This window comes from Schistocerca serialis, chromosome 9 (genome assembly GCF_023864345.2).
Source record: "Schistocerca serialis cubense isolate TAMUIC-IGC-003099 chromosome 9, iqSchSeri2.2, whole genome shotgun sequence".
In the NCBI taxonomy this organism is placed as follows: domain Eukaryota; kingdom Metazoa; phylum Arthropoda; class Insecta; order Orthoptera; family Acrididae; genus Schistocerca; species Schistocerca serialis.
The window spans coordinates 230,614,112-230,633,133 of record NC_064646.1 but is presented as its reverse complement, the minus strand read 5'-3'; the positions used below and the strand labels follow the sequence as shown (position 1 = coordinate 230,633,133).

Sequence of the window (19,022 nt, the reverse complement as noted above, 5' to 3'; positions counted from 1 at the left end):
GACTGCTGCCCTGGCCAGCACATTCTCGAGGTCTCTCACCAACTGAAAACGTCTGGTCAATGGTGGGCGAGCAACTGGCTCGTCACCATACGTCAGTCACTACTGAAGATGAACTGTGGTATCGTGTTGGAGCTGCATGGGCAGCTGTACCTGTACACGCCATCCAAGTTCTGTTTCAATCAATGCCCAAGCGTATCAAGGCCGTTAGTTATTACGGCCAGAGGTGGTTCTTAATTTCTAGCTTCTGTAAAACTTCGCCACTCTTGGAGGTTTCGCGTTCTTTCAAATTTGATATGCTTTTTTCGTCGCTTCTGCAACAGTGTTCCGAACTGTAGTGTGTAACGTGGCGGATCAGTAGCATTAGGTATTAATTTATTTGGTGTATGTTACTCGACAGCCGTCGATAGTGTTTCTTTTAGTTCAAAGCATCATATAAATAAATAAATTAAAAACTAAAAACTTTACGTAACCATACTTCGTATCTCGTAAAACGTAAACGTTTTGTTTTCTGGCTCTTTCGCGTAGCCACGCGTCCCTCAAACAGTGTCATGTAAATTCATTTCCCTTTTCCTTTTCGGACTGCTATTATCACGCACATTTGTGAACAACGGATAATTTTCTGTGACGTACAAACCGCCTGGTAGCTTTTATCTGACGACTTTCGCTTTACGTAACAAGGGGAACTTACTAGCCTATAAAAGGCGGTGGTTCTGACTCCTGGCTACTATTCGCCATGCAGAAGACACTCCTTGTCGTCATTGTGGTCGCCGCCTGTGTCGGTAAGCCAGTTCTCCGAACAGAGCCACGTAACTTCGTTTACAATTGACTCTTACACGCATTTTTAAGTTGAAACAGATATACCAATAACGATGTTTGACCTCTAAGTTTCGAAGAGGCGAACATCTGGAAACTTATTACTTGATGCTAATCTTTGAGACACTCCGTTCATCCATTCGTTCTCTATATGTATCACCTTTCACTGAACTGCACTCCATGCGTTCATCAGTACATAAGCCTTTATTCATTTGTTCTTGTATACTGACTGACAGGTCAGACTCAACTGCATCATACTGCTTGACACAAAATATTACAGGTGGAACCATAGGCCTAACTTTTTCTGATGATATCCGATGTGTAAAGAAAGGAAAAGGTAATGGGTAAATGAGGCAAGGGTCGCGTACAGCAAATTCAGACTATGTGCACCCATTTACCTAGAAATAAACTCTGGGAAAGGAGATTAATAATACCAGTCAGTTAACGCAAGCTCCAAAAACAGCAGCCGTTTGGAATAAAATGGAGCATGAAGTTGCTATGTTCACATTTTCTGAGCTGTGGTAGCATATTTGATTAAGGGGAATTCGTTTGACCAATATCTAAGTGACGGTTCCTTGAAGTGTTGTCACTAAATCTCAATAATGCAATGAACGCTGTGCTTAAATATCGTTTCGATGACAAGACGATGGAAAAGAATTTTCTTCTAAGACATATTGGCTATACTACGGATTATTTATTGCGGTGATTTAAAGTAGCAGTTACGACATAGGTATCATACAAATCCCCACAAGTTAAACAGTAAATGAACTACCTTGATATTTCGTAAATACCTTTAATGAACATATGAATTTTTGTCGTTTTGTGCTCACACGGGTGTGTTTATATTCCAGTTTCGTTAAATGAAGATTTAGTTCCATTTTAATGCGACACAAAGAGACGACGAGCGATTATGGTAGCTGTATGGTATTGTTCGTAGCGTTCGCCACATAGGTCTACAGGCGTTCCTGCGGCAGTCAGTTCGGAAGCTAAAGCCATTTTGCACATATTCGGTCATCCGTGACGCAGTGTGGCCCATGTGCTACTTCTTTACCGGAGAGGGCTTTTTACTGAGTACTAACAGCACTACCATACTGGCTTTAAATCTTTTGTGTCTCTTCCATTGTGTCGAATAATTTTAGTTCTCACGTTTGCAGATAAAAAATTCTTATATTCCTCCCGCCTTGATTTAGAACGAAAAGGTTATTTGTTATGAAATTGACTGCTACTACTCTCAAAACATACAATCTCCTTGCCAGAATTACTTCACAAATACACTCTAAGACAAAGAGGGATCTATCACGAAGGGATGGGACGGATATCGGTCGATGTAATGTGTGTGTACAGCCAAACAAATGATTGCAGCTTCAGGAAAAATTTGATAGTTTATTCAAGAGGAAAAGCTTCATAAATTGAGCAAGTCGTTTACGCTTTGGTCCACCTCTGGCGCTTACGTGAGCAGTTATTAGTCTTGACATTGTTTCACAGAATTGTTGGATGTCCTCCTGAGGGACATCTTGGCAAATGCAGTCCAAATTGCGCTTTAGATATTCAAAATACCGACTTGCTAGGATGTCTTTCCAATAATGCTCCTTGCTTGGTAAGGTATGTTTAGGAAAGCACGAAGGCAAGCAGCAGAAAGTCTCGCCGTGTGCAGGAGGGCGTTATCTAGCTGACATGTAAGCTCATGTTGACGTGCCATAAACGGCAAGAAAACGGGCATAGAATGTGCTGTACGGTTGCCGTGGATGACACTCAAAGTGGTTCTGCTATGAAATTAAATGGCACACCCATCAATGGGTGTCTGCAAGAACGTCTCCACTGATCATCTGGGTCAGTTCGTAGTGGGACTCATCAGTGTAGACACTTCTAATCCAGTCAGTGAGATTACAGGTCGAATTTGCCCGACACCACTGAAAACGGGCTGTTGGTGATCTGAGGACTATCTATGGCTGTTGGCACAAGGGTCGCGGTGAGCTGAGCCCACTTTCTGTGAGCCACCTGTTACAGGTCGTTGTGGTCACTGAAACACCAGTTGCACGTCGGATCCATGATAATGATGACACCGGGACTGTTTGCCTCTCTGACGATTTCTTGTGCCTCACGTTCTGTTGTCTCTCCAAGTCGAGTGCTTCCTTCTTGATGCTGTGTTCGACATGGTTCCCCATTCCTAACAACATCGTAATTTAGTGGCATCGCTGCTCTTCAAATTTCGAGCGATTCTGTGATTACTCGAACCAGCTTCTTTGAGCCCAACTACACCTGCTCTCCCAAATCCTGATACATCACCCACCTGTCTGTAAGGCATGTTTCCTATCCAACTGAGTACCGGATTGCAGTTCCCAAAGACTGCATGTCCTGGTGTCGATATGTTTCCCATTTACTATCTGTGCCTTTTCCAGCTGTGCGGTGAAGTCACAAATCACATATTCATCAATCGGAAGCGAATGTTTTGCACTTTCCTCCATAGCTTTAGGAATATCAGTTTGTGAGCTTCATTCTCAGCTGCCCCAACCGCTGCTGTTTTATGCAGCCCGCCAACCTGAACCGGCCTTCAAAATCCACGAACGACGTTTGATATTTTATCGGTCGCTATGCAGAAAATATCAGTCTGACAGTAAAAAATGAAGAGACCTTTTTGTAGGAAACTTCATGTAGTTAAATGCTGTACGGGAATTCGTTTTCGCTGGAGCCATCGATTTGCAAGATATTGAAGAAAAACGTACAAACGTGACCTCCAAATGCCCCTTCACACCCCCGCTCATCCCTCATTATTCAGATTTCTCTGATCTTCATTGACTGGTCTTATTACGCTACCGGCTTAGTGGAGCAATAACAAATTACAAAATTAACGTCTGTGTAGATTTTAGCTAAGAGGTTAGTGAATTTTAGGAGCATAAAATGAACAATTATATCGTTGTATTCGTCAGGCCTTCTGAATATTAAGCTACTGTCGTTGTAAGGGTTATGTCTCGATCGAACTGTCGAAGTAATTAGTTTTAGCGTAAATTTTACAAAAGTCGATTTCCTTTAGTTACACACAAAGGCATGGTTAAATTAATAATGTTGACGAAATAGCTGCGATGCTAGCGATGCTAGTAGCGTAATAGCCCAATCAATAGGGACCAAAAAAGGGCGAATGTTGCTAATAGTTCGAGTAGTCGGAAATTTGTTTGCAGTGGCAGGAGGGAGAGCCACGAACAATATACTAGAAATCCTGAACGGTGACTGATGAGTGTGAGGATGGAGGGGCATTTGAATACCAGTCTTGTATTTCTTTTTTTTTTTTAATATCGGAAACCATGCCCTAATGAGGAAACGTATCCCAATACAAAATTTAACCATATCAAGTTTCCTTCAAAAAAGTCCTCTTCAATGTTTCTATAGGAATAGTAGGTCGTGCGTAGCAAGCGAGAGGATATGAAAATATTGTGCGTGGATTCTGAAGATCAGATATAATATTGCGGATTCCATAAAATGACAGCATTATGTTTAATGGGAGCTTAATAAACACACACACACACACACACACACACACACACACACACACATAATACAGGGTGAGTGACCTAACGTTATCGCTGGATAAATTTCGTAAACCTCATCAAATACTGACGAACCTATTCCACAGACCGAACGTGAGCAGAGGGGCTAGTGTAACTGTTTAATACAAACCATACAAAAATGCACGGAAGTATGTTTTTTAACACAAACCTACGGTTTTTTTAATTGAACCCCGTTCGTTAGTTTTGTTAGCACATCTGAACATATAAACAAATAAGTAATCAGTGCCGTTTGTTGCATTGTAAAATGTTAATTACATCCGGAGATGTTGTAACCTAAAGTTGACGCTTGAAACCTCCGACGTTCAGTTGCGTGTTGTAACAAACACGGGCCACGGTCGGCGAGCAGCAACTGCAGGGACATGTTTACGATGACAACTGTGTTTACGAGTGTGGCTGTAGTGCAATGTTGTGGTTTGGTCTAGCTGTCGCAGTGTCCGCATGTAGCGCTTGCTGCTACTGTTATTCTGCATTCGTCTCCGCACGCAGACCTACTGTAGTACATCTACATCTACATTTATACTCCGCAAGCCACCGAACGGTGTGTGGAATCCAGGTGTTTGATTAAACGAAATCGGTGAAGTATCGTCTGATTTTCTGTCATTATTACTTTCAATAACGTCAATACGACTGGCCAATTCATCATATTTTTCAGTCAGTATTTTTACCTGTTCATCGTTTTTAGTGTCACAAGCATTAATTTGTTTTTGTATCTTACGTGTGGTTTCATTCAAGTTTTTAACGTCTGCTTTGATGGCATCGGGATACTGTATTAATTCTAATTGTTCAAGTCTGTCGGTCACTGTCTGAAAGTCTACTGTAAGTGTATCTGTTTTTGTTTTAACATCGGAAATTTCATCACGCAATTCGGTGTTCAACTGTTTGATAGTATTAATTTCGTCTGATACTGTAGCAATATTGTTGTCTACGTATGTTTTTGCTTTCGTAAACAATTTACGTTTATCTTCCTGTCTCTGTGCGGTAATTGTTTCCATGACTTGTCGTTTTACTTTATTTTGCTCCTGTATGAATTGACGGTAACGCGTTTCATTGTTTTGTAGGTGATGATTAAAACGTTCATCAATTTGACTGTTCTGTAGGTCGAATTTCGCATCTACTTGCATCCAGTGTGCGCGAAAGTTCTGCTGACATTAATTTAAACTCCTCGCGTAAAGGTGCTGTGTTTTCAGAGCATTGTTTAGCGACTGCACTAATTTCGTGTCTAAGTGATTCTGTCGTGGCTGCTTGTATATTACTTAATTCTTGTGCAACAGATCTAATTTCTTCACTACTTTTACTAGCACAAGCCTTAATTTCTTCACGTAATTGAGACTTCCAACGACTTTTTGATTCCATGCTAAAACGAGTTACTGCACTTCACTGGGCAACAGGACATCCGGCACGATATCCCATGACCTTTTCCGCCTCAGTGACAACGCTTGGCCTCTCATGTGAGATGTCTGGTTGACCAAAAACTTGTGGAGGTCAAGGACGTGGTGGCTTCTGTGACAGGGACACAAATAACGAGATTCATAGGGTAGTGTTAGATACATCTCTAAACTGAACGTGATTCCCAGCAAGTCCGGCGTAATATCCAACACAAGTCGGTGAGATACGTCGAGTCCGATGTCCGCAGTAGTAACAAAGGCTGAACGACAACGCTTAGACTAGACAGAGAGAGCGGAACAACAGAAAGACTAGACTAGACTACTCTAGAGAGCGGTGGGTCGTCTATTAAGTCGCTTTCGTGGCGGTACAAGCGGCGTGGGCTGAGGAGGTCGTGTCTCAAAGCCGGCCGTAGATTTGCAGCGTAGTCACAAGGGGCTACCGCCAAATTCCACATGTGGACTCAGGTGGCGTAGTATTGACAGCACACGACGTCACACGAGGTAAAAAGTGTGCTTGCACCCTGGGGAGTTGATGTAGACAGAGGTTATGTTAGTCACGTAACTTGTTTAGACGGAATCATTAACAGGGCAGCGAAGCACTGGCGTGCTCATATTGGGGACAAGTTGGATGTAACACACATTCGTTCATGGTCAATTCTAATCATCTAGCATTACAACTACTGGTGCCGGTATGGATTACATCATAATAGGGCAGTTTCGTTCTAATAACTCATTGCGTAATGTACGTCTTCTTGGATGTGGCGACAGCATTTCTGTCTAGCTGAGCTGCCGCTGCGAAATTTCACTCTTCATTTTTACCATCTTCTGATACATGGTATTTGGATACCGTCAAGATGAAACGAAATCAGTAGTTTGTGTAACATGAAAGTTAATAATTTCTGGTCAGTTACAAATAATACCTGCGACGTCAACACACGTACTCTAAGTTGTAGTTTTTGCAACACTGAAGAAAGATCGATATTCATATGCCTGATATCCATTGACGCATTGTCAGCGCGTTTTCAGAAAATTCGTTCTTGTGAAACGCAACCAGCTCTTCATTCGCAAGTAATAATGAGTGCTGTCGACGAGGGATCTCAAATTGATTCCATATTTCTAGGCTTCCAGAAGGCTTTTAACACTGTTCCTCATAAAAGACTTCTAATCAATTGCTTGTCTATGATGCATCACCTCAGTTACGTGACTAGACTCGTGCGTTCCTATCAAATAGGTCACAGTTCGTAGTAATCTACAGAAAATCATCGAGTAAAATAGAACTATTTCAATTCAATCTCGTTCTTTTTCTTCAGTAACGGTTGTGGTAACTCTATGAAGAAAAACTCGTCCGGCTTCGATAAAACAGAACTATTATCTGGCTTTCCCAAAATAAGAGTTACAGTCTTCTGCCCTCCCTAACCTATGTAAACATTTTAGGAGGCAATCTTTGTAGCCCTGTTAGACTGTTTGTAGAAGAAGCTATCGTTTGCCCTCTAGTGAAGTCTTTAGAATATCCAAACCATTTCCAAAACCGACACTGTGTCAGCATTGTGCGAAAAGTGACAATGGTCTCAGATTAGATAAACATAAGGTCACCCAAATGAGTAAGAAAAGAAAGCCATTAAATTTTGTTTACACCAGAAATTACACAAATTTAAAAGCTTCCAGTTGAACTAAGTATCTGTGAATTACCGTTAAGGACAATTTAAATTGGAAAGACCAGATAGGTAATGTTATGGGGAAGACACCACATGGACTGTACTTCACCAAGACTTAGAAGGTATAACATTTCTACTAAAGAGACTGCTTACAGTACCCTTATACGTCCTTTGCAAGTCATTAAACGAATGGCGATTTCACTGCGACGGGATCTTCTCACGAAATTTCAGTCACCAATATTTTCCCTTAATGTGAAATTATTTTAGAGTCACCTACCTACATAGAGAGAAATGACCATCTTAATAAAGTAAGAGAAATCAGAGTAGCTACAGAAGTATGTGTATGTAATTGTCTATTTTTCTCACGCGCTGGACCAATTTCTTGTGCATCAAATACTTTGCCGAACTCAAGCAGTGTCGTTATGGTAGCCGCACGTTTGTCAGTGGCATATCTCAAGTCATCAGTTGGTACCGGGTGCTTACTTAATTCCGACTGATATTTGCGGTATAAGTTGTACAAGTTTATTAGCTATGATGTGATATACAGCTATTGATTTTTTCTGACTTTTACCAAAGCTACAGAAATCCTTTAACAGAACGCAGGGCTCGTATTGTTATACTGAATTGAATGTTTTTTGTATGGAGCCATGAAACAGAAGCTCAAAAATTTAGCAACTTTCTTGGAAGCACTGTTTATTTGGAGCCTTTGTATTTCTATAGGGTGATTCACGAAGATATGCTAATATTTTCCTATGTTATTCTATAAGTGAAACTAAAGAAAACAGTGCAGATAAACACACGTCCGAAAATGTTTAGTTACGGCGTTGTGGCTAGTAAAATATTTTGTCGGGAATTTAGCAACGTCGCTAATTTGAAGCCATGACTGTACGAGGTTAAAGCAAAGCGTGATTTCCATTCGTTTTGTTTTTATTGATCAAGCGGATCTAATAAAACATGTACCAGACGTGTATCTGCAGTAGTTTTCCATAACATCCAGAGAAGTAAAGACGTAATTTCGTGAAATTTTAATTTATTAACTACTTTTCCTAATTCGTTGTTTAAATTCCAGACTATGCACAACGTTTTCAACATAAGTAGTAGAGAACTTAATTTAAAAAAAAACGGGGTAATAACGTTAAATGAAACTGTGTGAATATGTCTGATAATCTACTTTCATCAATACAATAGCACCTGTGAATTCATGTTGGATGTTCTGGAAAACTACTGCACGTCTGGGACATGTTTTATTAGATTCAGGAGACCAATAACAACAACAAAAATCTGAAATCGTGCCTTACTTTAATCTAAAAAAGGTTTTGCTATGGTTTCACATTAACGAACTTGCTAAATTACACGGAAAAGCTACTATTAGCCGTAAATTAACATTTGCGGACCTATCTTCATTTGAACTTTTTTCTTTACTTGTACTTGCAGAGTAACATATTAAAATATTTGCATATCTTTGTGAACCATGCTGTAGGCAGTCCGCTTTGGACTGTCACGATCGATATATCTAACGTTCCTCCAAGTTGTGTGACTAAATTTGTGCTGTGTGGAGTAGACAATGGATATTAAATTATGCCCTCAGAGTTCTGTTGCTTAAATATTACCATATGTTTTACACTGTCAAACTTTCGCTGCAGCTACCTCTGTAACAAACTTCCTGGCAGATTAAAACTGCGTGCCTGACCGAGACTCGATCGGGACCTCTGCCTTTCTCGGGCAAGTGCTCTACCATCTGAGTTACCCAAGCACGACTCACGCCCCGTCCTCACGGATTTACTTCTGCCAGTACCTCGTCTCCTACTTTCTAAACTTTACGAAAGCTCTTTTGCGAACCTTGCAGAACTAGCACTCCTGAAAGAAAGGACATTGCGGAGACATGGATTAGCCACAGCCTGGGGGATGTTTCCAGAATGAGATTTTCACTCTGCAAGGTTCGCAGGAGAGCTTCTGTAAAGTTTGGAAAGTGGGAGACGAGGTACTGGCAGAAGTAAATCTGTGAGGACGGGGCGTGAGCAGTGCTTGGATAGCTCAGCTGGTCGAGCACTTGCCCGCGAAAGGCAAAGGTCCCGATTTCGTGTCTCGGTCTGGCACACAGTTTTAATCTGTCAGGAAGTTTCACATCAGCACGCACTTCGCTGCAGAGTGAAATTCTCATTCTACATCTGTAAGTGTTTATTGCATGCAGTGAGATGCGTGGGGTGTAGCAGCAACAATCTCAAAATGTTGCGACTACCCAATCTTCTTAGCTATATTGTGGAGAGAGTTTCTCCTAGTAAGTTTCTGTTCACGCTTCGAATTAAGTTAAATTACTCTTATAGACACAGAAGTGAATGTAATTCCCATTGAATGGATGACAGTTTGGTAAATTATTACAGATTCTGGAACTGTTTTCTCACAACTCAGAGGTCAGTTGACCATAGTAAATACAGGAAAAGCATCGAGATATAGTACTGTGAGACTTTTGATGTGTAAAGTGAACATTTAGTATCTGTTTAGGTCTCTCATCTAAATAAGTTCAATTTTCTGTTGTGAATGATGAATGTACTGGTGCAAATGCGTTGTATGAAACATATGAAAACTACAAAACAATTCCTTTGCGCAGGAGCCATCTCTGCACAGGTGGTATGTCCCGAGGAGTGCCTAGGGCTGGCAGGAGGGCCTCCGGTTGCAGAAGACAAACTGCAGTCTGGTTTGTATATTAGCACTACATAGGTCTGAAAAATATACTAAAAGAAATATTTTTTAAAATTGAGTATTCCAAAAATTATGCGATATTTATGCTCATATTCTTTTCAATTCTTCGTTGCTATTTTTATACAATTAATAAGTACTGATATTTGTTGGCGCTTGTGGTAGTTTAAAATATTTACTGCTAAGTTTTAAATATATTTTCAAGGTCATATTTTTATGATGAAAAATTACATATGTTACTTTGCTTTTAATCAGCGATTTTATTTTCAAGCGATGAATTTATGTCAATCCTTACAGTTTGAGCACGACTATTAATTAAATAAAATTTGCAGCACCTTTAAAACGTAAAGAAGTGCCCTAGAAAAAAATTTTGACACTAACATGTGAAACTATATTTGCAAGAAAGTAAAATTCTGACACCAAAGAATACCAAAAAGTGAGGCAGACAACACACTTCAGTTACTTATCTTATAGTTGGTAATTATTAGTGTCCGCAAATCGGTCTAAGCTGTTTCGAAGAAACACAGCTGCCTCGTGGTATTGATTATAATATGGGTTAAATGGTTATCACAGGTAACAATTAACACCGTCAATAGCCGAACAAGTTGCACACTTAACAGGTATTACCTGAGCCCGGTTTGTCGTAATCGTTGCTATGAATTAGTAATAGTGGAAACTCACCAAACTACAACCAAACTAACTCTTAACGTATCCGCCTCTTACAAGTAAGGCCGTTTGTCGTAAGATATCACTTACAATTTTCGTACAAAAACCCATTTACCCAAAGACGGCACTAACCTTACCTTATCCAGCTGAACCGCAGTGACCAACATACGTTTTTCCTTATTGCCACATTTCAGTATTTGACAGTAAATAACGTGCAATGCGAAAACACAATGCAGTTCTTATCGTACTCTTGCCAACAAAAGGTAACACTTAAATACGCACACACTTAACGGCGTTTAGAAAACTTCATAAAACACATACAGTGAAACTCAGTGCTCGCTCGAACATGGATATCGTTAACTCGAGTTCTCGGTGAATCCGAACAGATACAAACTTGATCGAGTGAGGTTCGCGCGACTCTCTCCGTCGGAGATTCGCGTCCTCCCTTGGGAATGGGTGTATGTGTAGTCCTTACCGTAACTTATTTTAAATTATATTCAGTAGTGTGTAAGCCTAGGAACCGATAACGTCAGCAGTTTGGTCATATAGGAACTTACCACAAAATTCCAAAAAATAGTACATCCTTGCTCAGTCCCGGTTCATAACCGTTTAAACAGAACCACAGAGTGATGTGCGTAATTGATTCCCCGTCAGTACACTCTCTCAACTAATCGTGCAATCCCTGATATAGGCTATCAGTACAAGCTATCAGGCAAATTCCGCAAATCCAGAGATCTCAATGCACAATTGATAGTAAAAAACACCAGACAGACAAACTAATGATAACTTATACTCCGGGCAATTTGCATGCAGAAAACAAAGGTAAACGTCCCGAACCACAAATTACACCTCATTGCACTAACATCGTAAGCTAATCAGAACGCACTTTCCTTAATTGACGGAAACGCACCGACGCGCACAAAACTCACAGCAAAAGATGTAGATTTCGGCGTGTTGTTGCCTGCACCAGAAACGAACACTAAAGTAGAGCTGGTAGAATGTAGGTGATTGTAGCTCCTGCTTTCAGCATCCGTAAGTGGATTACCACGTCATCGGGTAGCTGAAAGAAGCGATTGTAAACACTTTTACTTCCAGGAAAATACTCAGCAGTAACTAACTCAACTTTCCTGCACAGGACGCGATGGGAGGGACCTGCCCCGTCAAAGTCTACGAGCGCCACTTCCCGCCTCAGCGACCACAGCAAATAGCAAGCCGATACCCCTGGAAAACAACGTTAGCGAAGTGTATAATCCAGCGTTTTGGTATTATCTGGTAATTAGTTTATCACCAAGTGCATGTGGTTTTTTTTAGGAGTAGTCTGAACTTTACTTCTTACTCATTGAAGGCGTTGTGTCCCAAACTCGAAGGCAAATTTAAATACCCTGACGGAAAAAGTGTCACAACACCAAGAATAATTAATGTGGAGGACGGTGGAGCTGTTGTGTGATGATGCTCCATATGTGTTCGATTGGAGACAGATGTGATGATAGAGCAGGCTGGGGCAACATGTCGACACTTTGTAGAGCATGTTGAGTGAAAACAACTGTATGTGGGAAATACACCCTGGAACGCTGTTCATGAATGGCAACACAATAGGTTCAATCTACAGGTTGACGTACAGATTTGCTGTCAGAGTGCGTTGGATAGCCATAAGAGTACTCCATCTGATATATGAAATCGCATCGCAGACCATAACTCTACGTATAGGTCCATTGCGTCTAGAAAGTAGACAGGTTGGCCGCAGGCCCTCAAATGATGTCCCAGTAACCAACACACAGCCGTCACTGGCAAAGAGACAGAACCTGCTTTCACCAGAAAACACGACAGACTGCCACCGCGCTGTCCAATGGTTTGGGCACAGCGGAATGCACGCTACAAGGCGTCTGGCTCAGAGCTGTCCTTGAAGTAACAGATTTATAACAGCTTTCTATGGCGCTATGATGTCAACCGCTGCTGAAATATGCCCCAGAACTACACGCCGAACGGATGGTCTTCGTAGTGCCACGTAGCCATCCGGAGACCGATCTTCTTGCGACTGTTTAATCTCGTGACGACCGATGTCAGCAGTACCGCAGAGTGGCTACGTTCTGCCAAGTCTTTCTACAGTATCGGAGCTTCTAGTACTATATTACACGACCTCGTTCAAACCTAGTCACCATAAACGCGTTCTTGACTAGCAGCAGCACACCGTGTCCACTATCAAAAGTAACTAGTGCTCACGGCTGCTACAGCGTGTATTTAGAGTAGCTCTGATGTCTCACAACTATTTCTTGGTGTTGCGACTTTTTCCGCCAGTGAAGGTTAGCCGAGGCTGGCACGATGCCGTGTGGTATATTTTGGAAAATGGTACGCCTAATAGTGTCGATACCTATTGCTTCAGAAGGGATTCTCATTACAGCTTTTCTAATTTCACGTGCTGTAACGTGGTTTAAGTAGTAAGGATCAGGGTCATTTAGCCTTAATTTTCTTTCAGAAAGTAGTTCTTATTAGCCTTTGGGCTGATTAAAGCTGAAAGAACTTGTTCACCTTGTCAGCTGGCTTTTTCTGTCCTTCACCCAAGCTACGGAGATTCTTCCACGTAATCTAAGCTCTCGTACAGTGCCACCTAAGGTATGCCATATTTTTGCATTGCAGACTTATTGCTTTCCCCGGTTGAGCAATTTTCTGTATCCTTCGTAGCACCAGCCAGCATCATACCTGTGGATGAATATTTGACATAACTGAAAGTTTTGTATTATTCGTATATGAGCCATGAACTTATTAATAAGTTTCTAGATCTTTGCTCAGATGTTGGTTCACTGATTATTTGTTGTTACAGCGTTTATGAGAACTACGCTCCAGAGATCCACGGTCGATATGATTAATGTTCCCATAAGCTGCGTGGCCTGCCATAGGTGGCCGTGCGGTTCTAGGCACTACAGTCTGGAACCGCGTGACCACCACGGTCGCAGGTTCGAATCCTCCCTCGGGCATGGATGTGTGTAATGTCCTTAGGTTAGTTAGGTTTAACTGGTTCTAAGTTCTAGGGGACTGATGACATCAGATGTTTAGTCCCATAGGCTCAGAGCCATTTGAGCCTATACTATTTGAGTAATACAACCCAGTGCGTTTTCCTTGTCGGCAAGCGTTTACCAGAGACAAGTGCATTGTCAGGAATGTCTCTGGGGAGCATGATTTCACAGCTTTTATTCCCTATATACGTAAGTGATCGGACAGGCTACAGAGATTTACGTCTTTCTGCTGATGATTCTGTGATGTACGGCAAGGTGTCGACGTTGACTGGCTGTAGGACGACGCAAGATGACGTAAACAGAATTTCTAGTTGGTGTGATGAGTTGCAACGTGCTTTAAATTTAGAAAGATATAAGATAATGTGATCGAGTAGGAAAAAAACAATTCCTGTAACTTTAGAATACAGAGTTAGTCGTGTGCTGCATAACACACTCATCGATTCAACATCTAGGCGAAAATTTACAAAGCAATATGAAATGGAACGATCAGGTCAGGTTTTTAGCAGGAAAGGCGAATGATCGACTTCGGTTTATTGGAAGGATTTTGGGTAAATGTAGCTCATTTATAACGGAGGCGGCATATAGAACGCTGGCGCGACCCTTTCTTGTGTACTGCTCATGTGCTTGGGATACTCACCAGGTCGGGTTAAAGGAAAACATCGCAATAATTCAGATTCGTGGTGTTAGATTTGTTACCGGATGGTTCGATCAGCAGGGAAATATACTTTGTGGACTCAAATGAGAACCTCGGAGGGCAGACGGCGCACTTCCCTCGAGGCACCATCCCAGAAATTTAGAGAACTCGGTTTTAAGGCTGACAGCAGAACTATTCTATTGCCGCCATCGTACGTTTCGTGCAAGGACCACGAAGATGAGACAACAGAAGCTGGGTCTAGTGTGGAGGCTTGTAGACAGTAGTTTTGCCCTCGCTCTATTTGCGAGTGCAACAGGGAAAGAAATGACTAGAAGTGATGCTGTGTAAATGAATAAGAGGCTGAACCTTTACTGTGAAATAATTCTCAAGACTTATTTTGTTTAAACGACTCAGTAAATGCATATGCTGAAGTGAAACCTGAGAAAAAATTTCTCGCAGAAGTGGTCTATCGCTGCATGTGCTTCATAAATTGGCTATAGTGTCTTCTTTTTTAAAAATCTAGTAGTCACGAAAATGATTACAGCGATGTTTGAAATGCGCACGTGAAACTCTCTTGAATCGATCTTGATCGATGCTGAAAAATATGCAAATCGTGACAGGAATTACTCGAAAAAAAAAATAAAGTTATAATATGTTATGCATAAAGTGTATCACTAAGATCGTTTATCAGTCTAGTTACAATGACTTCCTCGTATTCTCAATAAAGTGAATGTAATCGCGTTTGAAAGGCTATTTATAAAGGAATCCTGTAACCGTATCTGTGTAACTCTGACTTCATTTCATTATGGTAAATGCAGGCACAACACCGCAGCTGAAGGCCTGAACAAAACTCAGTTACATTCATATAAGTTTTAGTGCACTGTGAAGGCTGTGAATGCCTTAGACGCTTCTGCAAGCGGTATCTGATATAAGCCTGGTTTAGGTCCAGTGTAATAAATATCTCTGACTTATCGTAGCACGAAAACATGAATGGAAGTCTCGTAGTGTAATAGACTGGAGGATTACTTTGTAATTCAGGTCTCTGTAATCAGCTGCTGGCCAAACCCCGCCTCATCTTTTCAGAACTAAAAATATTAGTCAATATAATGATGACACAAAGTCTAATTATTCCTTCACGTATCAACTAACCGATATTGGCTAAGGTTGTGTCATCCGTGAGGGTAAGAGTCGGTATGACTGTTACCTTTTCTTCACGTTATAACTGACATCAGTTTCGTCGCTCCCAAGTCATCAGTGTGAACGTCAGGAAAGAAATCCGGTAAGTATATGGCCTCCTCGGTTGACAAGTGATCGATCTCGACGTCTTCCTTGCCCCCAACGGAATTACCAATGGTATCGCAAGCTCACAAAATTTACATATTTGTGCTTTGTAAAGCTACCCTCTGGCTCGAATGTTTTATCAAATAACAGCCCAAAGTTTGCGATACTGCTAAATGACTTCCCACTCTCACGCGGAATTTGAAGTTAAATAGTGGTATTTAATCGGAGTCGCTTAGTAATAACATCTCGTCCGAATTTTCCATCTTACATGTACACACATCTGAAACCAATGATGGAATTTTTCAAGTTTAATCGTTATTCCGGTAACAATTCTCGCTGACTAGGGAAATTTAACTGCGTGAGTCAAAGCATACACAGCTTTTTTCCGCATATAACGCAAATGAAAGGAACAGTAGCAGTAAATCCTGCTGTCCTGCTGCACATGTCAGACATAATAATTAAAACAGTTTCCGTTCCGTGCAGCTAGTCACTAAGACATTGCACATTTTCCCTTACGTACCAACTGGCAAACTCACTTAACATGGTTGGTACTCATTCACCCGAAACATTTCTGCACTAATTCTATTCTCATTACCGCCCTTACCCAATGTTGTCTCTACCTACAGCTTATTAAACTCGATTCTATCTTGTTCATCAACAGCACCACGAAAACAAAAAGTTAAAAAACAGTACAGATAATCTTAGCTGTTGTGGACTTTTACTAACAGCCTACATTTTAAATAGATGACGTGTAACTAGCGTTCAGAAGTTGAAAATATTTAATATGACTGTCGTTGTAGCAAGTCGTCTGGACTACTAATATACTACTACAACTAAATTTATCACTACAACTTAAATTTCTGAATTAACTTTAAATGATAAAGGTTTAAAAGTACTGTAGAATACGGCAGAAGTATTCTTGGGAACCAGTATACATTTCTTTCAAAATTTTTAAATATGAAGTACATGACTAGATTATAGTACTTACGAGAGATGGGTGTAAGGTACACCTTCCCCGTTGGTGCCGGAGGAATTTAGATGTAGGGAGGACGGTTCCAGTTCTTCGAAGAATGAAAGTAATGTGAACTTGTCTACAAACGTCATTTCAGTAACAGACACGGCTGTAGTCATACATTCCTCGCCCGACGTCGGCAGCAATGCCGGTTGATACAACACTTCATTTAAACTTCCGACATAGTAACATTCATACTTATTTTAAATTCTGAACTCAGTTTTACTTACCTCGAAGCATATATATATATATATATATATATATATATATATGTGTGTGTGTGTGTGTGTGTGTGTGTGTGTGTGTGTGTCTGTGTGTGTTAGGTTTCGCTATATTTATTAAAATCCACTGCTTGCTATAAAAACAACCTCGCAGTCATTCAACTCCTCAATAAGATAAGCTTCAGAGACGGTAAACTGGAAAAGAAATCACACAATAAGCTTTTGAACATCATAATAAATTAAAATCCGGCACCACTGGAACGGTATTATGTCCATCGCGGCATAATTCTTGACGTTTCCACAATGTAAATCATGAATCTTTGCCTATTGTCAGTTTGAAATAGTTAATTGTTAACTCTTCACCCACGACGATAATACAACACTTACTTGAACCGTAATAGTTTTTCTGTGATGCCTCCTCGACACATAGACTTTCTGTTGTGTCAAACTAAGAAGAGATATCAAAAGACTATGCCTTGGTCAAAAACGTTTATTGCTGTATGCCGCCTTTCGCAATTGAAAGCTATGCAGTATTCATACACTTTGCCAACAACGATGGGTGAGAACGAAGCAAACAACCCCATTTATAAAATACTGATTGACATTTGTGCACGATGCGTGTACAGACGGTCTGTTGCTGATCCTATCTCTCTGCTATAGACGTGCACAGCAACAAAATAGCTAAGGAGACACTTCCTGCAAACGTAACATACAGGTCCTTGTGTATTTTCTGCAATTCTTATGCTACATTCGTTGATATAAGAAGTTAATTGTGGAACGTGATGATGGCTCGAGATATGATAGAAACAAAGTAATAACCAAGTCCTTTTTCTTGTCCTCCTCTCTAGCTTTCAACGCTTCGTCCATCTAGGGGCTAAACCACGACGCAAGAAGGTGGATGAGCTCTTACCAACCAACAACCTCACTGACGTACAACGGCTACTGACAATTCCAGGCCTGTTGCTGTTCACTACCGTAGTAATGATAACATCTTCACTAATAAATGCAGATTATTTGCTACGATATCTGTCGCTCTTTCAATAATACTAGTGATAACAGCACCACATGCAGAAATAACTCGAACGAATATTAATTTCCACAATTCTATTGGAAATAAAGTACTTCTTTTCCTCATGATGATTTGATTTATTTTATCAATTCATCCCAAAACTTAAGTCTTAATAAAGAAGCTCTTCCTTTCACATTTTTCCTAACTGCCTACAACAAAATATCCTCGTTTCCACACAAGTTCAGTCATATACGACTGATCCTTGCTTTGTGCAATACGAAGTTAACAAAATAGAAGTTATGACTGTGATTACTAAGGTATTAAAAAATTGTAATGACACACATAGATACCTGGATTTCACCCAGTACAACTAAAGAAGCAGCGAAGTGCCACAGAAACAGTACAACTAAAGAAGCAGCGAAGTGCCACAGAAAGAATACGACCGTTTGATGAAAGATATTATCCAGCAACAAAATACAAACTTACATGAAAAAGAATTCGTTAGAAAAGAGAAAATTTTGTTTACGATGAATATACACGCCAAGGGCATTAGTTATAGTAAAACGTAGGGGAACCAAAATAATGCCAATCAGAGAGTTCAGATAGAAAAATGCAACTAGAACGCCATCTGAAATCACTATTTCGTAAACAGCAGAACACCTTGCCTTGTTAATTCGCTTAAAGTTCTATTTCAGTTGACAGATCGCAATTTCACTCATGGGACCGTCTCCTCAAACTAAATACATAGGGTTTTCTATCAAACCTAAGCCCCAGTTTGGTACTAGGTCAGTTTGGGGAACCATGTAACCCTGACGGCTGCTATTATCGGAAATAACCAGAATGACGGTATACAATTAATAGTAGCTATTAGCAACGGATGATCCATTCTCTGACGACGCCCTAATTCACACTCTATCTATCTTCTGTACTCTGAAACCCTACTCCTTTCTCATATTTTCATAAAGTCAGAAACTTCCTCATAACAAATCTGAAATACAAATCGTCAACTAGGAAGGTATTTACTGTATTGTATTGTAAAAATCATCCGACATAACGGTAAACAACATTGTCAACA

At 40.6% G+C, this 19,022-nt stretch overlaps 1 long non-coding RNA gene across 1 annotated transcript; it reads left to right on the top strand.

Moving 5' to 3' along the window:
- Positions 1-735: 735 nt before the first annotated feature.
- LOC126418850 (uncharacterized) lies at positions 736-18,016 on the top strand. The gene is made up of 4 exons (XR_007575900.1): positions 736-779; positions 10,025-10,111; positions 11,915-12,051; positions 17,787-18,016. It is a non-coding gene; the product is annotated as an uncharacterized LOC126418850 (long non-coding RNA).
- Positions 18,017-19,022: the final 1,006 nt, after the last annotated feature.